The 22,090-nt window shown below is 41.0% G+C and overlaps 2 long non-coding RNA genes across 2 annotated transcripts in view; one reads left to right on the top strand and one right to left on the bottom strand.

The window, feature by feature from the left end:
* Positions 1-4,869, bottom strand: part of LOC116597632 — a 16,860-nt gene extending 11,991 nt beyond the window's left edge. The window contains exon 1 of the long non-coding RNA XR_004288701.1: positions 4,580-4,869. This is a non-coding gene — a long non-coding RNA (uncharacterized LOC116597632). The remainder of the gene's footprint in view (positions 1-4,579) is intronic.
* Positions 3,773-22,090, top strand: LOC116597633. Its single transcript, XR_004288702.1, has 3 exons — positions 3,773-3,831; positions 19,322-19,468; positions 22,041-22,090. It is a non-coding gene; the product is annotated as an uncharacterized LOC116597633 (long non-coding RNA).

The following is a 22,090-nucleotide window of genomic DNA, read 5'->3' as shown; positions in this document are numbered from 1 at the left end:
GAATGTATCTTTTCCCCCAATAGAACACACCTACTCATTCATTCACTTATTTATTCATGCCTCAGCAAATATTTATTAAGCATACCTTGTGTCCTTCTGTGAAATGTAAAATATGTTAGTCTCTGGGGATATAGAAGTAAATTTATCAATGGTTCCTGGATTTGAGGGGCTTTCCATGTACTAGATTACATGAGTGGAAAGATTAAGAGGAAAAAGATATTGGATTTTGGATTAAGATTATTTATTAGTTGTGACCTTGAACAAGTTTTTCAGCTATATCCAAGTTTCAGCTGGGCAAAATATTGAGTGTTATAAGATTAGACAAAAAGTATGTGATATATCTATCACTATGTCTGCAACATAGTTAAGATATAAATATTTTGTATTTCTTAATTGTTATTCCAGGTGGAGAGACATATGAAGTACAAAGTCCCTCGGAGTGTTTATGGAGGACAAGGAATGATTTTATAGAGGTTAAAATATAGAAGAAATATAGGAGATCACCATCCACAGTTGGTGGTGATAGTAGGGCTAACATGTGAGTGGGGTGGGGCAAAATAGGTTTGAAAGATAGGAAGAAGGAAGTCTTTGGTATGGAGGGAATTATACAGGGCTTTACTTTTGTTTTAGGCCTTTTTTTTTTTAATATTACAAAATGGACATTTGTAATGTTTGGCACAGAGTTCCATGAGGAAACAATGTGAATAAGATAGATGTGGTCCATTGACCTACTTTTACAAAGTTTACTGATGATCTGGGGCGCCTGGGTGGCTCCGTGGGTTAAGCCTCTGCCTTCGGCTCAGGTCATGATCCCAGGGTGCTGGGATTGAGCCCCACCTCGGGCTCTCTGCTCAGCGGGGAGCCTGCTTCCTCCTCTCTCTCTGTCTGCCTCTCTGCCTACTTGTGACCTCTCTGTCCAATAAATAAATAAAAATCTTTAAATAAGGAAAAAAAAAACTCTTTACAAAGTTTACTGATGATCAAGTATGTAGACATGCAAGTAGGCAGTTGTGAATGTTATGGTACTCTAGATATTTTGGAATAACAGGTCATCCCATAGCCATTGTTCTCTTCTCTAAAATGGGCCCTCAGCTAGAAGCCTAACTTAAATAGGGCCCATAAGATTATGGCAGAAATTTGGGGCTGTCATTCAGGGACATTGTGTTTTCTGCTTTGGCTAGAGCCACCTGCCATGTTCTTCCATATGGTTAGAGAGCAGAGAAAGCTGTTTTACAGAAACCAATAGAAAGGAAGTAGATATGCAGAAATTAGCCAAAACACAAGGGAGAAAGAATAACAACTTTCAATTTCTAGTGCTAGTCCTTCCCTAAGGCCTGGATTATGAAAGGTAACACCACATCTGTATATTACTTATGGTCCCTTAAGCTGATTTTCACATCTTGCAACCAAAAGTCTTATCAAATAAACTTATGATAGACGCTAAGATAGAAGATCTATACTTTGCTAGAAAATTACATATGGAAGGCACATAATGCTACTTAGTTGGTATGGCAGGGAAGGACCTTGTTGGAAGAGATGACTAAACTCAGATTAAAAGGAAAAGCAGATGTCACAAGAAAAGGGGCAAGGTTGCTGTGAGCAGAGGGAAACACATGTGTGAACTGGAGGAGTAACTATAGGTTCGGTCTGTTGTGGTACAGTATTGGGATGCTGGGAAGGAAAGGGTAGAAAGATATCAAATTGGAGAGAGGGACAGCTTTAGGTCATCCGACCTCCTTGCTAAGATGTAGACCCTCATCCCCACACTCCCTAGAGACAGAGTCCCTGTCTGTTACTCACGTCTCTGCAGAGGAAAACCAAGGCATCTGCTGGGTGCATGGTAGCCATAATTCCACATATCTTGATAGAATGAGCTCTAGATGAAGAGCTGGATATTTGGTCTCGTTACATCCCTCTCTGCCTTGCTTTCTAACTTGCTCTTCAGAAAACACAGGGACACCTGGGTGGTGCGGTGGGTTAAGCATCTGACTCGTGGTTTTGGCTCAGGTCGTGATCTCAGGGTTGTGAGATCGAACCCTGAGTATGCTCCGTATTGAGCACAGAGTCTGCTTCACATTCTCTCTCCATCTCCCTCTGCCCTCCTGCTCTCCCTCTCTCCCTCCCTCTCTCTCAAAGAAAGAAAGAAAGAAAGGAAGGAAGAAAGAAGAAAGAAAGAAAGAAAGAAAGAAAGAAAGAAAGAAAGAAAGGAAGGAAGGAAGGAAGAAAGAAAGAAAGAAAGAAAGAAAGAAAGAAAGAAAGAAAATACAGTTCGTTCCTTTACAATGGTGGTGACCATTCCTCTGATGGGTAATGAAGGGAGATTTAGAGACTCCTTTCATGATGTGGGGAGTCTAAATACGGTACATTGGTTAAGACTTTGGTCAAAGACCCTGTTCGTCCTCTGAGGACGCCTTAGCACTGATTTATTCTCAAGAATACCAGGCCAAATCAGAGAAGTGAGTGAAAAGTTAGCAATAAAACAACTTGGGTTTTATCAGAGTATAATATTCTCTTTGGTGTTTTTAGACTGTTTATAAACAACTTGAGTTATTTGGAGAAATGTGTTAAATAATTATGCAGTTACTAAATACTTCATTTTTGTAATTGACACTTCTCTTAGGTTGCTATTAAAGAGTGTGCCTGTTATTTTTGTAATTTGGGGTGTGGGAGAAAGCGCTGTACTCTGCTCTTTCCCCTGGGCTCCACAGAAATAGTCTTTCTGGAACAGGACTGCAATGTCAATGAGTGTTAAGAGACTACGTCCCCACTGCTTCCTTCGAACAAGAGGCACCATATTCCTCCAACAATTAGAGACCTTCCCCTTTAGGCTGCTTAATCAGAGACAAGAAAAGACTGGCTCTGGTGTGTTTCCATTTTATCTTGGAACTCTGTAATGGACCAGACTCAGACCCAGACGATTCATCCCTCATTACAGATGGCCTTGATTGTTTATCCCAGGCTAATACCAGTTTCATCAGGAGCAGCCATTTTCTCTCCCATTGGCATTTAATATCAAATGACAGCTAGCGTGAGAAGGCTTTGGAGGATGATAAATTCAACGGAAAAATCAAGGAAGACGGGGAGTTAGGAATCTGCGGAATCAATGCAGATGCATGGGAATGCTGAGAGCTCTCTGCAGGAGATCCCCCACACGTGAAAGCAGGAGTCAGGGAAGCCTACGCATTGGATGGGCGGCAGTGGTGGTGCCAGGCTGCCCTTAACACACCAAGGAATGCCAGAGACCATTTTTTCGTGTGCTTACTATGTGACCGACATTGGGTAGAGCGCTTTTTGTGGTTTGTCTTATTGAATATAGGCAAGCTGAGGACCTGGATGCTACCACTGGCTCCACTTAACAGAGAAGTAACTCACTGAAGTTCCCAGAGAACAGGAAAGGGCCTGGAAAACTGAACCCTGAGCTGTGTTGTAGGATTCCCGGACCTACGCCCTTCGTGATCTACTGCACCATCCCCTTAGGCTGACCACTTTGTCTTGTTCCGCTTGCCCTTTGACCTTGTGTTTCTTTGAGCTAGATGGACATTGACACCTTATAACATTCCCAAAGTCTTGCGTGGTCACGTTAGTATTTGCTACCTTATTATTCCCTAGTATTATCACGATCTGGACGCCAGATACTACCCCTGTAAAATCCTCGGGTAGGAATAGCTCTACCCCAGGAGGCAAGGCGGCAGAGCGCCTGCACTTTGCTCTGCGTGGTTCCTGCGCTGAGGCTGCTCCTTGGGCTTGGCTTGCTTAATAAACAGCGTTAACAGGACCCGCCTTTGTTCTTGGCTCCAGCTACTCAGCAGTCGGCGCCTACCCCTCAGCCAGGTGACAGCCCTCTCCGTTAGGCTGTCCCTGAGGTCGGCTTTCTCTGCCTCTGGTGACTTCTCCCACCTGCCTCTTGGTGGAGCTTTAGCGCGGCCATCACCTTGTCCCTCCCGAGGGCCCTGCAGGGGGCGCTGTGATGGCGGGCGGGGGGCGCTGTGATGGCGGGCGGGGGGCGTTGTGATAGAGGGCAGGGGGCGCTGTGGTGGCGGGCGGGGGGCGCTGTGATAGAGGGCAGGGGGCGCTGTGGTGGCGGGCGGGGGGCGCTGTGATGGCGGGCGGGGGGCGCTGTGATAGAGGGCAGGGGGCGCTGTGGTGGCGGGCGGGGGGCGCTGTGATAGAGGGCAGGGGGCGCTGTGATGGCGGGCGGGGGGCGCTGTGATAGAGGGCAGGGGGAGCTGTGATGGCGGGCGGGGGGCGCTGTGATAGAGGGCAGGGGGCGCTGTGATGGCGGGCGGGGGGCGCTGTGATAGAGGGCAGGGGGCGCTGTGGTGGCGGGCGGAGGGCGCTGTGATGGCGGGCGGGGGGCGCTGTGATGGCAGGCGGTGGGCGCTGTGATAGAGGGCAGGGGGCGCTGTGATGATGGGCAGGGGCCGCTCTGATGCCGGGGCGAGCTGTCCGTCCTCCGTCCATTCCTCGGGTGACCATTTCAATGTATTCGCAGCAATGCCGTTGGAATTTTCTCAAGGTTTAGAGAACATTTCTGAAACCCACAATTTCCCAGCAGCTTGAAGACCTCTTAGAACATTACCTTCAATCTGCTGCTGGTGATGAGTGGCTGTCGAGCGCTCACGGGTGCCGCGTCACGCCGGTTAGTCATGCGCTGCCTTCCCTGGCTCTTTGGCTCACCCACCCGCGAGCCTGCAAACCCGCGAGGCTCCCTTCGGTTTCTCGGAAGCACAAGCCGCTTCTCAGAAAGCAGATTCCTACGGAGACTCGACGGAGGAAGAATTCGCTAAATGCATCAGGGATGCTCATCTAAATAGGGAACCAGAAAGCGGGATTAGGGGGTGGAGGGTCAAAGCGAAGCACAGAGAGGGCGTTTCTCCTTCCGCTGCTCCCCTGGGGGTACGGCGGAGGTTGATACCTTGGCTGTGACCGATCTCTGGCAACAGAGTCATTTTTATTTAGGGTGAATGAGGCCGCTGTGCGGGCTTCAGTGAGAGCTCCATTGTCGATTCCGCATTAAAGGACCATTAAAATAAAGTGTTCCTGTAAGAAGCTCTCTCTGCTAGACATTTCTCAGAAGAGATTTGTGCCTTTTCGGAGGGCTGCTTGCTGCTTCTTCCATGGTCTGGAGGGGGAAAACTGCCCCTAACGAACCAAGCCTTTTTAATTGATTATAAAAACAGAAGAGAACACAGCAGTGGGAATTGTTGGCAGGGCTGTACAGCAAGCGGCGAATCGCTGCATATTCATTTGTTCCTCATTGGCCAAGACGAATCCTCTTTTGGTATTCAAGCAAATGTGCTGTGAAGTTGCAGAGGACAGGGTTTAACAACTTTTCCTGGCTGGAGGCCTGGGTGGTTTTTTTGGTGGAATGGTGGGAGGGCCAGGAAGTGGTGGGGGTGGGAAGCTGGGGAGGGGGGAGTGAAGTGGAGGAGTGTGTCAGTGAAGGCAGGCGCGGCGGAGCGCTGAGGGATAGTCTCCGAAGTAGCTGCAAAGAATGGCTTTATCCTCGTGGGTGTAAAGTGGGGGAGTTGGATTACGCTGGGGTAACTAGGGGAATAATCTGACAGCAGGGTGGCCATTCTTGGCATATAACACAATAATTTTGGTAGTGCAGAAAATAAGATGGAGTTGGATTCTTTCATGGCGGAAGAGAGGAAGTAGTTCACCTGACCTCAGTTTCTTTATGTCGTGGGACTACCTGGGTTCTCAAGGGCTTGGAAGGGAAGGGATGACATCTTACAGAACTGAGTTCTACAGAACAGATTCTGCTTTCTCCCCCTCTCTTACTGCCCTCTGTATCAATCTCTGATCCTCTTTCTCTTCCGTCTCATGTCTTTGCCTCTCAGTGTTCCCCTTCTGCTCCAGTCGGTCTGGACTCACATAAACCATTTGGTTTCTTTAAAAGGTTAGTTTCTTCCTGCCTCAGGACCTTTGCACATGCTAGTCCATCTACTTGAATTGTTCTTTTCCAATACCTGGCTTTTTCCCAAGGGCCAGGCTGGCTTCTACTCATCCTTCCTGCCATAACTTAACACTGCCTCTGAAGGGGAAGTGTTCCATGGACATCTTTACCAGCATGAGTGCTCTTGCTAGGAGAACCTTTCACACTGGGCCTTTTCTTTAAAGATTTTATTTATTTATTTATTTGAGGGGGGAGGGGCAAAAAAGGAGGGAGAGGGAGAGGGAGAATCTCAAGCAGACTCCTACTGTCCATTGAGCTCAATGTGTGGCTTGATCTGACAACCCTGAGATCACAACCTGAACCAACACCAAGAATTGGATGCCTAAATGACTAAGCCACCAGGTGCCCCATTATGCTTTTTCTTTAAAGCAAGAACTATAACTATAATCAACTAATAACTAGCTGACCCAGTGTAATATGCATATTTCTAGCAGATTCAACACTTATGAATACAGAATTCACAAATTATATGCTTCCCTTTATATATTTCATCATGAGAAATGAGCAACAGTCCTGAGGTTTGGACAGAGACATGGAGTTCTCCCTGCCTGATTCTGGGAAGTATTAGAAATAGAAGTCTGTTTTTGTAACCAATTCAGGAGCTCATAACTTCATAAAAACTCTTTTGTGAATTACATTAAGTTTCAAATAGGTGATGTGTGTTAAATGGTATATGTGGTAAACATTTTAAGAAAAATTTCAAAAGATTTAAATGAGAATATTCTTAAAATATTAGGCAACTTTTATAATTAGTTTGTTACTTTTTACCTATACACCTGCAAGCCAGCTTCCTCCCAATCACTGAATGTCTATGTGTTCTTTGGAGGGACTGCCTGGAGAAAAATCATATCCAGTTTAACCTCAGAAACATGTACAGCAAGCATTTCATACTCAAGGGACGTGCTTTCATCTAAGACTGGTAGTTGATTAATCAAGTCTTTTAAAGCAGTGAATTTGGAGGGGGGAGAATGAAACATATATTTAAATATTTCATGTTAAGTTAAAACAAAATATTCATCTATTTTCTAATCTTATGATGTAGAACCAGGCCTTTTTCTTGAGTTTGAGTCTACTAACTAAAGTCCTCCATTACCTTTCTATTTTTTTTTTTTTAAGATTTATTTATTTGAGGGAGAGAGAAAAAAAAAATGTGTGTGAGTGGGGAAGGGGCAGAGGGAGAGAAAATCTCAAGCAGACTCCTCGCTGAATATGGAACGCATCTCCATACTCATCTCCATCGAGGAGGGCTCGATCTCATGACCCTAAGACCAGGACCTGAGCTGAAATCAAGAGTCAGATCCTCAGCCAACTGAGCCACCTAGGCACCTAGGTGCCCCCCCTCCATCACCTTTCTTGTATCAATCACACATAAAAATGCAATATTTACATTTTCTATTTTTTTTTAATTAGAGAGAACTAAAAGACATTTGAGAGGCAATCTGAAATGAGAATCGTTTATATTTTGTGTTTTTCTTGCCAGTCATTTACAGTTGCCTCACCCACACTTAATTTAATAAACTTTTAAAGTAGCTTGTCCTGATTGCAGCTTTCTATAGCATTTGTATAGTTTTCATAGAAAAACTCTTTTCACACTCTTGCTTCCTAGCTTTGAATAATATGTATCCAAGTTATTTAATTACAATAAATTATACAACTGGCATCAATGGGTTTGGGAACAAATACAGCTGAGTCCTGGAAAGCATAGACCATAATCAGTGGGATCAGGGGAGCTGAGCCTTCTGGCAAAGAGTGGTCTGCAGGCTGAGAGCATCAGTCAGGAAGTTTTATAGCGTGAGTGGAGAGTGTTGGTTAATCCCTCAAACTGACAAGTAGTGGGTAGTTAAGAGAATTTCTTCTATGTCTAAATGTGTTTATTATTTTATTAAGGCCGGTCTCTCTGGACAGACAGAAAGTTCCATGAAGGCAAGAACAGTTGCTGTGTGTAGTTGGTACTCATCCATAACTTGTTGTACTCTCTAGTCCCTGCTTTGGCTGATCGTTTCCTTCAGGTCATTTCCTATCCCCACCATGTTTTGTGAAATCAACTTTGTGGTTTTATTGACTGATTCATTATCTTGTAAGACCAAGAACCACAGGAGGCGCTATGGTAAACTTAAATTAAGGCAAGCCATTTTAGCTTTCTTTTTTCAACCAAATAAATAACAGAGAAAGGATTGATTGCCAGCTCAGAGATTTTCATTTTTATTAAAAAGTGTCAAATAGTCCCTTGTATTAACAATTATATAATAAATAAATGTAATCACAATTAAAACTACAAAAAATATTTGCCCAAGGGGTGGATATTTATAATACAGCTAGAAATACCAGAATCAAAACTAAAAATTTATAATGTTTGATCATTTCTAAGTTCTTCTGCAGCTCTAAATACTGATATCAGAGGAATGATTCCTGTTGCATGCCTCTGAAATTCTGAGCAGATATTTCACGAGAACTTGCAGCTTGCCAATGTCTTGGCTGCGTCAAGGACTCTGATGGTTACAGGTGACTAAGTTATAGCCTGTTTCTGAGAAAATTATCAGCCACTGTACCAGACTGGATGGAAGATAATCATCTTATACAACAGATAAAAAAAAAAAAAAGCCATGGTAGGGGAGCATGGAGGAATGAGACATTCTATCTAACTCGAGAGACTAAAAGAGATATCTAAAGCTATGCGATGATTAGCAACAGGAAAAAAAAATATCACATTTGACCTGCTTGGGAATATTACCACAGGCGTTGGCTTGAGTGGGCACAGGTTTCTGGGACACAGAGGAGAGAGATCCAAACACCCTGGAAAGCCTCAGTCCAACTCCCATCCCTACCCTTTGTCAGGACCAGAATCTAATTTCTCTTATAAAGAATAACAATAATGTCAAGACAGTCACACTCTATGCCCAAGGTCAAGAGTTTTTCCTGATTAGTAGTAGAGGCTGAAGTGTGGACAGATGGGTGGTGGGAGGCCTCCATGCAGAAGCAGCAAATGAAAAACTGGAGGCTTCAAAATCTGCCATAACTTCCAGTGTACTGTCAATAGTCGAGGTTTTTCCAGGCCATCTGTGGGAATGACATTCACTGTGTCTCCTTCCCTGTGGTCTGAGTTCGTGTGGTGAGGACCAATAATACCAGGCTTCCCTCTTCAGTGAGGTGATAGGCGTATTCCCCAGAAAGTCATGAGAAATGTCAGAGATGTTTGTGGTAGAAGAAAATAAATATAATAAGAGGTTTTATTGACAGTAGGAATAGAAGAATTTCTACCAGAGGGCAAATGATAAAAGCTTCTTTCTTAACTCCCGAATGAGCATTGGCGGTGGTGGAAATTTGGCTTGTGTAATTAAAACCAGCAGCCCGGTGTCCCAGGATGTGGATTTTGAGCTAAGATTATCAGCAAGTGTCTTCCATATTGCTCTCCATAGATTTCCCGAGTATAGTAAGGAGACAAATTGAGAGACTCTTCATTTACTTACTGGTTCCACTCCCTTTTTGGTTGTATGTTATTTAGTTACCTATAAAGTTTTATTGGTGAACAAAGTGAGCAACTTTACTTTTAGGGAGAATACGTTTTTGGCTTTTTTTGTTCTTGTTTTGGGGGTTTGTGTTTTGTTCATTTATTTATTTATTTATTTATTTTTGCATAAGTTCCTTATAATATATCTCTGGCTATAAGAACGTTTTTTCTTTTTTAAGAAAATGTTTTTTAAAATTTTTTATTTATTTATTTGAGCGAGAAAGCATGTGAGAGCAAGAGAGAGCAGGAGCAGGGAGAGGGGAAGTAGGAGAGGAAGAAGCAGACTCCCTGCTGAGCAGGGAGCCTGACCTGGGGCTCCATTCCGGGCTCCTGGGATCATGACCTGAGTGGAAGTCAAATGCTCAACTGACTGGACCACCCTGGCACCTCTATAAGAAAACCTTCTAAGATCATGGTGACTCTTCAAGAATGTAAGCGATGTAAAATGGGAAGTGTGAGGGAATCTATTACTCTGATAGGTCCTGGTTTCCTAAGATTGTGCTGGTTGGGTAGCAATAGTTAATTTTCTTGTTTCCACAAGATATTGGCCAAACACCAACCTTTGCCTAGATACATCTATCAATATTCTTCAGATGAAGGCCTCATAGGTTGGTAAATTGCCAGGGAGTCCAGACGCATTTACCTTCAATTTTGAGGGAGATCCAATTTTTATGAAACACCTAGGGGAATATTTCAAGGAACCACAAACCTCAAGTTTATTAATATTTCAATTCTAGAAAACTCTGCCTATACTTCTGTTTAACTAATGGCCATGTCATGGTCACCGAAAAAACCCTAAAGAAATAGCATCTTTGTGATGAATAGCCTGAGAAATTATCCATGTATTTTAAATATGCTACAATATTATAAAGCAGATAAGGATCCTCTTAGGTACTCTGTTTTTCTTCCCCACACTTTCCTTTCTAGTGGGTCACCCCTTATCTCACTTTTTCAGACATTCAGAATTCTCAAGACTTGCCTCTCTGTTCCCTCTACCTATACTTCCACCTCTCACAGAATCTTCTTATGAAAGAATCTAATCTTTTTTTCATGATTATTTTATTATGTTATGTTAGTCACCATACAGTACATCATTTGTTTTTTTGATGTAGTGTTCCATGATTCATTGTTTGCATATAACACCCAGTGCTACATGAGATATGTTCCCTCCTTAATACCGATCACTGGGCTTAGCCATCTCTCCACCCCTCTGCCCTCCGAAACCCTCAGTTTGTTTCCCAGAGTCCATAGTCTCTCATGGTTCATCTCTCCCTCTGATTGCCCCTCCCCCATCATTTTTCTCTTCCTTCTCCTAATGTCCTCCATGCTATTCCTTACGTTCCATAAATAAGTGAAGCCATATGATGATTAACTTTCTCTGCTTGACTTATTTAACTTAGTATAATCTCCTCCAGTTTCATCCATGCTGATGCAAAAGTTCGGTAATCATCCTTTCTGATGGCTGAGTAATATTCCATTGTATATATGGACCATATCTTCTTTATCCATTCATCTGTTGAAGGGCATCTCACTCTTTTCATAGTTTGGCTATTGTGGACATTGCTGCTATGAACACTGGGGTGCATGTGGCACTTCTTTTCACTACATTTGTATCTTTGGGTATATACCCAGTAGTGCAATTACAGGGTCATAGGATAGCTCTATTTTTAACTTTTTGAGGAATCTCCACACTGTTTTCCAAAGTGGCTGTACCACCTTGCATTCCCACCAACAGTGTACGAGGGTTCCCCTTTCTTCACAACCTTTCCAACATTTGTTTCTTACCACGTCAATGTTTGCCATTCTAACTAGTGTAAAGTGGTATCTCAGTGTGGTTTTGATTAGAATTTTCCTGATGGCTAATGAAAATGAACACTTTTTCATGTGTCTGTTAGCCATTTGTATGTCTTCTTTGGAAAAGTGTCTGTTCATGCCTTCCGCCCATTTTTTTGACTTGGTTATTTGTTTTTGAGTGTCTTTTGTTTTTTGTTTTTTGTTTTTTTTTTTTTAATTTCTTTTCAGCGTAACAGTATTCATTGTTTTTGCACCACACCCAGTTGCTCCATGCAATCCGTGCCCTCTTTAATACCCACCACCTGGTTCCCCCAACCTCCCACCTCCCGCCCCTTCAGAACCCTCAGATTGTTTTTCAGAGTCCATAGTCTCTCATGGTTCACTTGCCCTTCCAATTTCCTTCAACTCCCTTCTCCTCTCCATCTCCCCTTGTCCTTCATGCTATTTGTTATGCTCCACAAATAAGTGAAACCATATGATAATTGACTCTCTCTGCTTGACTTATTTCACTCAGCATAATCTCTTCCAGTCCCATCCATGTTGCTACAAAAGTTGGGTATTCATCCTTTCTGATAGAGGCATAATACTCCATAGTGTATATGGACCATATCTTCCATATCCATTGGTCCGTTGAAGGGCATCTTGGTTCTTTCCACAGTTCGGTGACTGTGGCCATTGATGCTATAAACATCGGGGTACAGATGGCCCTTCTTTTCACTACATCTGTATCTTTGGGGTAAATACCCAGGAGTGCAATGGCAGGGTCATAGGGAAGTTCTATTTTTAATTTCTTGAGGAATCTCCACACTGTTCTCCAAAGAGGCTGCACCAACTTGCATTCCCACCAACAGTGTAAGAGGGTTCCCCTTTCTCCACATCCTCTCTAACATATGTTGTTTCCTGTCTTGTTAATTTTGGCCATTCTAACTGGTGTAAGGTGATAACTCAATGTAGTTTTAATTTGAATCTCCCTGATGGCTAGTGATGTTGAACATTTTTTTCATGTGTCTGATAGCCATTTGTATGTCTTCATTGGAGAAGTGTATCTTGAAAGAAGTTGCTGTGGCTGATATCAAAGAGGTTACTACCTATGTTCTCCTCTAGGATTCTGATGGATTCCTGTCTCACATTGAGGTCTTGTATCCATTCTGAGTTTATCTTTGTGTATGGTGTAAGAGAATGGTTGAGTTTCATTCTTCTACATGTAGCTGTCCAGTTTTCCCAGCACCATTTATTGAAGAGACTGTTTTTTTTTTTCCACTGTATATTTTTCCTGTTTTGTCGAAGATTATTTGACCATAGAGTTGTGGGTTCATATCTGGGATCTCTAGTCTGTTCCACTGGTCTATGTGTCTGTTTTTATGCCAGTACCATGCTGTCTTGGTGATCACAGCTTTGTAGCAAAGCTTGAAATCAGGTAACGTGATGCCCCCAGTTTTATTTTTGTTTTTCAACATTTCTTGAGAAGTTCTTTAGAGAATTTGGTTATTATCCCTTTATCTGTAGTGTCATTTGCAAATATCTTCTCCCATTCTGAGGGTTGCCTATTTGTTTTATTGACTGTTTCCTTTGCTGTGCAGAAGCTTTTTATCTTGATGAAGTCCCAGAAGTTCAGTTTTGCTTTTGTTTCCCTTGCCTTTGGAGACATGTCTTGAAAGAAGTTGCTGTGGCCAATGTTGAAGAGGTTACTGTCTATGTTTTCCTCTAGGACTTTGATGGATTCCCGTATCAGACTGAGGTCTTTCATCCATTTAGAACTTATTTTTGTGTATGGTATAAGACAATGATTGAGTTTCATTCTTCTGTATGTAGCTGTCCAATTTTTCCAGCACCATTTACTGAAGAGACTATCTTTTTTCCATGGATATTTTTTGGTGCTTTGTTGAAGATTAGTTGACCATAGAGCTGAGGGTCTATATCTGGGCTCTGTATTCTGTTCCATTGATCTATGGGTCTGTTTTTGTGCCAATACTATACCGACTTGGTGATCACAGAAAGAATCTAATCTAATCTTATATGAGTCTTGAGGCAAATTTAAGTTAGTATGTTACTTGGGACTCAGGGAAAAAGAAATAAGGATGAAAGTGAGAGAGTGTTTTACATTTTTTTTTAATAATTTTTTTTTTTTAATTTTAGAGAGAGAGATTGAGAGCATGCAATGGGGGTATGGGGGTGGGAGAGGCAGAGGGAGAGACAGAGTCCTAAGCAGACTGCATGCCCAACACGGGGCTCAATGTCAAGACCCTGAGTTCATGACCTAAGCTGAAATCAACCTGAGTCAGATGCTTAACACACTGAGCCACCCAGGCACACCTACATGTTAAACAATTGTAGGAAAAGATGGTAATTTTAGTTTAATTTTTGAATAGGTAATACTGTCATATGATTTAAGGACATTTCTTATTTCTTTTGTGTGGTTCCAGAATTTTTATGCATCAGAAAGAAAATATAAATATAATTTCAGATCTCCTTTTTTACTTAAAAGGTCACATATTATGTACAGTATTCACATTTTACTTTCTTTACTTCATACATCTTGAAGATCTTTATCAATCCATAGGAAGTATGTTTTTTTCTTTTTTTATTTTTACACTCACACAGAATTCCATTTTATGATACACCATAAATTACTTAATCAGTTTCCTGTTTAGGAACATTTGAGTTTCAATCTTTTGCAGTTAAAAACAAGGCTGCAACGGGGAACTCTTTCAGAAACCATTTTGAAGATGTACATGTATATCTTTGGAACACTTCTCAGAAATGGAATCTGGGTCCAAGGGTATGTGCACTTGTAATTTTAACAGATCCTGCCAAATCACCCTCAGTTGAATTTGTACTCACTCACACTTCCATTGGCAATGTCCAACAGTGCCCATTTCCCCACAGCCTCAACAATCAAGTGTGTTACAATGAAAGATTTTTAATCTTCATTGAACAAATTTCCAGGATTAGAGAGCTTTTAAAGAGCAAAAGAAGCTTGTTTTATACCTAAGAACTTTCTCAGTCTTCTGAAACCCCTTCCCTTGGGCAGAAACAAGAAAGCTTGCTAAGTTCCAGGCATCAGGCCAATGATCAGGAAAACAAAGGTAAATGGGTATAGTTCTTACACTCCCTTATCCTTCCCCTCCTAGCTCCCTTCAAAGCTGCAAAGCTTATTGATTTTATATTTCAAAGTAGAAGGCTTAGTCATTAAACTTACCTTCTCTCCATCCTTATGTGTGCAATTATAAGAGCTTCTTAACTGCTCACTCTCTCTCCCTCCCAGCTGCAGTCTACATTCTCTCTTTGCCTAAAGCATCCTTCTAAGATATGACTTGAACCTTGTCACTCTGGCACAACCTCAGATGGCTTGGCTTCTGGGACAAGGTCTCGGTTTCTTAGTCCAATCCTTAAAGTCTCTCACAATCTCACAATAAGCTGTCCCTTCTGCAGATCCCTTGGACCTCAGCTGATGGATGGTGTGATTTCCTTCTTTCATAATTCTCTTTCTTTTCTTTTTTGCGTGGAGAATTCTCTCTCAGTCTCTAACTGTGATTTCAAGTGCCATCTCTTTTTCATGTTTCCCCAGAACTCACCTCCAAACTCTACCATGCTGATTAGGATTAATTATCACCCCCTCCTCAGGTACCTGTAAGATTGTCCTATACTTTTGTTTCCCCCTCACAAGTGTGAGGTCACTGAGGACAGGGGCCACTTCTTATTTATCTTTAGGTAGTGAGTGCTCAGGACCATGGTCAGAAAGGCTTGATAACTTGGATTAATTATTTGATAATGGTTGGTAAAGGTTTTGGACCAGTCCCAAGATCATATTCGAAAGATAAATAACTTTAGTCTTATGGCTGATAGAAATAGAAATGAATAACCTTGAATTCAGTGAACCTTTGCATCTGTTTTATCACAAAGCTGTGTTGAATTTCTAAGTTCAGATTCATGAATCTAGCCAACATCTGGGTAAGAATGCAGCTTTTCACACAGTGGCAGAGAATGGTTAGACACTCACCCAACCATTCCTCTTCTTAGACACAGAGCTGACAGCTGTTCCCATCTGCTCTTGAAGTTAGGTGAGGCCATGGACTGAGTTCAGGCCAATGGAATATGGATGGAAGCAATGAATGCCTTTTCCAGGTGTGACATCTTAAAAATACCTGTGAAATGTTCCACACACATTCTCTTCTCTCATTCCCTGCCTTGATGCAGTAGGTCTTAGTGAAAAACACAGAGGCCCTAGAAAATTGTGGAGTTCTGTATATTAGAACCATGGTTAGTAGTGTATATAATGGACAGTGTATATTAGAATTACATGGAAGGGCACTCATCAAATATCCAATTGGATTGTGATCAAATTAAATAATAAACCTTCTATTGTGTTCAGTCACTAAGGTCATACAGCTGTTTGTTTCTGCATTTAGCTTATCCTGAAAATACACGATAGGAAACACACGTACATATTCATGTTATTTAATTGACCTGCCACTCAGGTCCTTCACCAGGGGAAGGGTGATTTGCACATGGGCAAATGGAACCAAATTAGAGTGGAGATATCACCTGTTCTCCTTCAGAGGGAGCTCTAGAAAGAAGTCTGTGGATCTTGCCCTGTGGCTGTATGGTCAGCGCATGAGCAAAGCAGATGACAGGTCTTAGTCAGGATTCAAATGCCAAGATGCTTGACAGTGACGGATGGTGTCATTTTGATAAATGTCTTCTCTTCTCATCAGTAATTGTTGCTCTTTATGTGCAGACACTACTTTGATTGTTCTCCGCACACAGACACTGTAGTCCCACATAAACATCTTCACGTAACTTCTTTTTAGGCTTGTCCTAATTCGCTGGTGAAAACTCATTACTCTGAAACCACTGTCACCATAAATCCTGCCTCAGCTTCAGAATACTGAAGAGAAGAGGCTCTGCCAAAGTATTTTTCAGCATAGCTTTTGTCTGCTTTTTCTTACATGAGGTTTATCAGCCTAAGTTGACCTAACACCATTTCTAGACTCTGTATTCATTTTCACTAAGCATCATATGTATAGGATTCCTTTTTCTTCTGTAATACTCATCCTCTGGGAAACCTTACTTAGTCTCATGACTAAAATAATCTATGTGCTGGTAGCGCTCAAGTATATACCACAAGCCGTTTCTCCAGAAGCTTATTTCCAACTGCTTACTTGATATCCTTCCTCTGAGTGAGTAATATGTATCTCTAATGTCAAACTTAGTTCCTGGTCTTTTCCCTTCTTTCAGCCTTCCCAGCTCATTTGATGGCAACTACACCCGTCTTTTCTCAGAGTCTCTCTGTGCTCATGCCTTATTGTCAGTCTGTCAGCAACATACTTGGAATTCGACCACCTCTTACCACTATGACCAATATGAACCTTGCCCAACCACCACTATCTCCATCTGGACCAGTGCAGTGGACTCCTACTGCATCCCTCTCCCTCCCCCTTTCCCCTCACCCCTAACCTCATAGACTATCCTCAACATGGCAGCTGGAGTCATCTTGTTAAATGTGAGGTAGATAATGTCAGTCTTCTGTTCAAAACTATTCTAATAGCTTCACATCTGTATTAGGCAGGCCAAGCTCTGCTGCTGAAATAAATGTCCCTTAACAATTTCCGTGACATGTGGTAGCAAAAGCTTTATTTTTCATTCAGGTGATGTCTGACATGGGTCAGATGGTTCTAACTGTTTCCGTTTAGAACACTTGAATTTAAAGGTTATGGTAGTAGAGCAGGAGGATATGAAGGAAGCAGAATGTCTCTTTAATGCCTTGACCCAGAAGTGATACACATCATTTCTGCTCAGAGCTGGGACCTGGCATATCCCCAGCTGCAATGGAGACTGGGATATGTAGAAGAACATATGGTTATTCTGTGAGTACTGACTCTGGTCACATCATTTATCTCAGAGACTAGCCAGAGTCCTGCTATGAACTATAAGACCTTACAAGGTCTTATAGACCCCCTGCTTCTCACATTTATAACCCCCTCCACCCCATGACTCTCTAACTCCATTCTTGCTGTTCTCTTTGTCATTACCATTTTCGCAGCCTCACTGGCTTCCTTGCTGTTCTTTGAACAATTCAGGTACACTCTGGCTACAGAGCCATTCACCTGCTATTTACTCTTCCTGGAATGTTCTTCCCCCAGACATCTGCATACCTCACTCCCTCACTTCAGGTTCTAATTCAGAATTCATCTTTCAGCACCTGCCCTGACATTTTATATCCCCTTTCCTTACAGTACTTTTCTGTGTTTTCTTTTATATTCCTTACCTTACAGTACTTTTCTGTAGTATTATCCAACACACATATTTTTAATTATTTGGTGTATTAATTATTTCACCTACTGAAATATAAGCTCTGTGAGGTCAGACCTTTTCGTGCCAGCATCTAGGATGAGTCTTGCACATGACTGGCATGTAAATAATTTGTTCAATGAGTGAATGAATGAATGATTTTTTTTCTAAACTGTCCTATCATTCCTCTATTATCGTTTCCCTCACTCTGAAATGATATAATCCTAGACTTCTCTAGCTTTAGCTACCTTCATGCCAGACTTGAGCAAACAACCTACAACATATGTCTGTGACAAAAAAAGATAAGAAAATCAATTCAGCAGATGTACCTTGTTAATGATAGAAGTAATGATATGCTGTATGCAGACAACAACATATTAACTACTTCTACCTATCTGTATGCCTGTCTCTGTTGAAATGTAAAAACTGTCAGCACTGGTCTTTCCAACATATATTTCACTCATATCTGACTCAAATGTTTTTCTAGTTTGCTCCCCTGCAGAATGGCACCACTCTCGAAACAGTGGTCTAAATGTTTGAAGAGTAAGAAACCTTCAATCGTATGGCTCTGTATTATGCTACACAAGTCCTCTGATCTTCCTCATAGGTTCAATTTCATATTCCTAAAATTATTTTTAATCATTTCTGCTGCTTGTTATTGGGGAATAAAAGCATACATGTGGACAGAGCCAGTTGGAGGTAGGAAGTGAAATCACGGTCTAGGCTCTTCCACAAAAAGAATTATTCTGCTGGGAGCTGCCCTCATTTAGTGAGGGATGATTAGCACCTACCGTTGGTTTCCTAGCAACACAAACTTCTCCTGTAGCTAGGATGGAGGGTCATTTTTACATCTTCTTTTCATTTCTCCTGGATTCTAGGAGAGGAAATTAGTCTGGAAAATTCCCACCACATCGGATGTATTGCAAAGGTGTGGGGGGGAGAGTCAAGGGGGGCAGGAGATGACCATGAATTTTGAGAGAAAGATGAAGAGGAAAGAGAAGAGGGGAGGAGGGGGTGGAGGATGGATTTGGAGGAAAAATTCTTAATGACTTTAGTCAGAGGGCTCAGAAGAGTTTTGGGAATTTATATGATCCATGTAGGCCTATAGAGGCCAAGAGAAATGATGCTTACTCATCAACTTAAAGCTTCTTTTGTGGGATGAATCGGTTGAACACACAGACCTCTGCCTAGACCTCTGCCTTCCTTTCCTCTTATGTGCCAAAGCTACAGATTTTTGTCCTGTCTAAATTCTGTAGGTCTTTTACACAATAGCTATATTTGAAAGTTGCTTCCTGATTGCCTCTGTTCACCTCCTAGAGAAGCTACATTTTGATGAAATACACCAGTTTTGAGGTCCCAGTTAGGTCTGGCTTCATCCTCTGATATCCACTTATTAGCTATGTGATGTTGACTAAATATTTATCTCTGAAGTTTCAGTCTCCTCATATGAGAATAGGAATAATAATTCCTGCATGGGAAGACACCCCTAGTGACTTTGGCACTAGCCATGTGTCCTTTCTCTTTATTAGTATTTCCTTGATTTGGTTTGGAACAACAGTGTGTCTAGCTTTAAAAGAAAAGATGGTCCAATGTAATTTTCAAGGTTTGCTTATGGGATATTTCTGGACAATTAGATATAAGCAAATATGAGCAGAAGACTATTTAGTAGAAATTCCAGGAAAGATACTGTTTTTCTGATTAAAAAAAGAACTGACCCAGCTGGAATGAATTTTCTGTTCCCTTCTCAATACCCTCCTTCAAAACAGGAGGTCAGACAAGATACCAGAGGTGCAGTACTGATGAGTCACCATGACCATGAGAGCCATCCACAGAGGCAGAGCATGAAGATAGCAAGAGCCCAAATCCTTGTAGATATCCTCCTGTGTCTGGACCTGCTCCCTACCTCCAGATAGGTAAACCTCTATTTTTAAGCTGCTATTTGCTGCTTTTTGTTGAGTTTTCTGCTCTTGGCCATCAAACTGATATGCTGTCTCACAGAGATTGTGAAGATTGATTCAATATGATAATTAGTCAAACTACTTAGAACTAATCGTTCCCTTGTCTATAATTTCTCTGATTCGATCAATTATTTAAAAATATATTGAGTCAACCTCAAAACAAAAGTAGATATTTCTCATTCTTTGTAACTTTTGTCATCTAGGTAGAGTTCACCTGATATAATTCTATGACTAATCATGATTTTCCCTCTTCCCTCTAATAGTTCCTAAACAATGTACAGAAAGTGGAAGAAATTCTGATTTTATTATTTAGTTTTATCAATGGCTTGCTTTTTAGTTTTACATAAATTTCTTTCACAAAGTCTCTTTCTTCACTTTTACTAAGAAGAAACCAAACTAGGTCAGCAATTCCCAACCTGTATTCCAGGAAATGTTCATAGATGTTTCAGGAAGAAAGAATTTGATGATGAAATAATCCTGTGAAATGTTCTCTCATTTCCCCATTCCTTTTCTGGAGTGCTATATACTTTTTATATGGCCCTCTCAGAGGTGGCCTATGCATGTTAGCCCATTAAGGACTAAGAGAAGTGTAACAGAACATAGTTGTGATTTTAGTTTATCTAACCAGTATGTCCAAAATTTATTTGATTGCTTGACCTTTGTATTGGCAAATATTACATAATATCTGTCAACCTAAGATTTTTATGGTCACAATTTCAGAAAGCCACGACCAATTAATCCCCAAATTTCATCTCATTACCAGCATGTTACATTTATCTGGGTTTTTAATTTTCTGGTACTGTTGGGAATTCCCACCAATTCTGATTTTCACCTCCATTTACTCTAAAACATCAAGTTACTTGGCGTTACACATCAATAGGTGGCAAATTTTACTGAACTCAAGGTAACCAATATGTCTACTTTTATCAGTAATTCTATAATGCTTAAAACGGGAGAGTGCTTTAGGCATTCCTTATTAGAGAATTATAAAAGGACAATTGAACAGCAGCTGGCTGTGGTAAGCATAAGTGTTCCTTTAAAAAAAAAAAGATCTGCAACTGTCTTGGTTCTTTAAAAAGAAAGTATTTGCTTGGGTCTTACATCATGGCTTTTGTCAATGTGAAGATTGGAGTAATACTTGGGGGTGGCACACAGAAGCCATCAGGGAAGAGACAGAGCTTAACAACAGTGCAGAAGTGTGGATCAGGGGTTCTGCCTCTCCTCTCAATGATGGCAAGCAGCAGTTACGGTTCTTAACGTTTGTTCTGTCCTAGGAGAGTAAAACACTTCAGGCTTTCACATGCATCTCTTTAGGGAATAGACTGGAAATGTGAGTAGATCAGATATATTCCAATATAAGTGTATGTTTCTCTGCACGTGTGTGTAGAAAATACACCAGTAGTGTAGCCTATGAGTAGACTAGTGGATAAATCCTGCCCATTGTTCTTTTTTTTTTTCCCCTTTTTCTTTTCTTTTTTTTTTCAATTTATTTATTTTCAGAAAAACAGTATTCATTATTTTTTCACCACACCCAGTGCTCCATGCAATCCGTGCCCTCTATAATACCCACCACGTGGTAGGTACCCCAACCTCCCACCCCCCCACCACTTCAAACCCCTCAGATTGTTGTTCTTGGCTGTGGTTTGTAAATGGATTTTTGCTTTAGACTTATTAGGGATCATGGTTTAAACTTGCTTATTCTAGGAAAATGCTCAGCTTTTGTCCTTATCTTATTACTGGTCAGATCTTGGAAAATCAATTGATTTTCACCAAAATCTTAAGAATCCAATATAAACATATTTATTCATTAATATTATAAGATTGACTTGATTCATCCTTTGAGAAAATTAGATTTATCCAAAGACAGTTCTAACAAAGAATTTATTCCTTATGAGGATTCCTTGTGAAGGGCATTAATTCATTTATTCATTAGTTCATTCACACACTAATCAATCAATAATTATTTATTGGGTGACAACCAAATACTCTCCTATACCTACAGAGTCAGAATATTGATCTCTATTAACAGTACCTGAGACCCACAAACAAATACTTAATATCCTGGTCTTTTTCTCTGTTCTCAATTCGATACAAAAATTTCATATTCTGACAATAAAAATCTTATGATTTATTAAAATGTCCAAGGTTTTGGATTCTCCTAAATGATGAGCAATAAAAGTAGCAGAGAATATTTACTTTAAAAATTGTCAGTGTCCAAAACACAATTCAAAGGTAATTAAAACTAATTCTATTTACTAATAGTAATACTAACTTCAAGGTTAGAGAATGATTTTTCTCCAATGATTTTTTCCCCCAGATCCTGGATCTAAAACTCATCTGGCTCCTACAGCTTGTTACACACATATTGTGGATATGTCTTTGAAAAGATTTTTTTTAGAAAAAAATTGAATTATGTTTTTCAATGGTCATATAACATTAGTATAGGGATGCTGCTTTTTAAAATCTCTTATTATTCCATTTAATAACTATTAAGGGATTTTAATTTCTTGGTTTTGTCTTTTCCCAGGTCTCCTAAACCACATCACCTCTACTTTCAATATTGTAGGAGGCTACAGG

This window comes from Mustela erminea, chromosome 8, assembly GCF_009829155.1.
Source record: "Mustela erminea isolate mMusErm1 chromosome 8, mMusErm1.Pri, whole genome shotgun sequence".
Taxonomy (NCBI): domain Eukaryota; kingdom Metazoa; phylum Chordata; class Mammalia; order Carnivora; family Mustelidae; genus Mustela; species Mustela erminea.
Note: the sequence above shows the minus strand (reverse complement) of the source record. Positions and strands in the feature narration are given on the sequence as shown.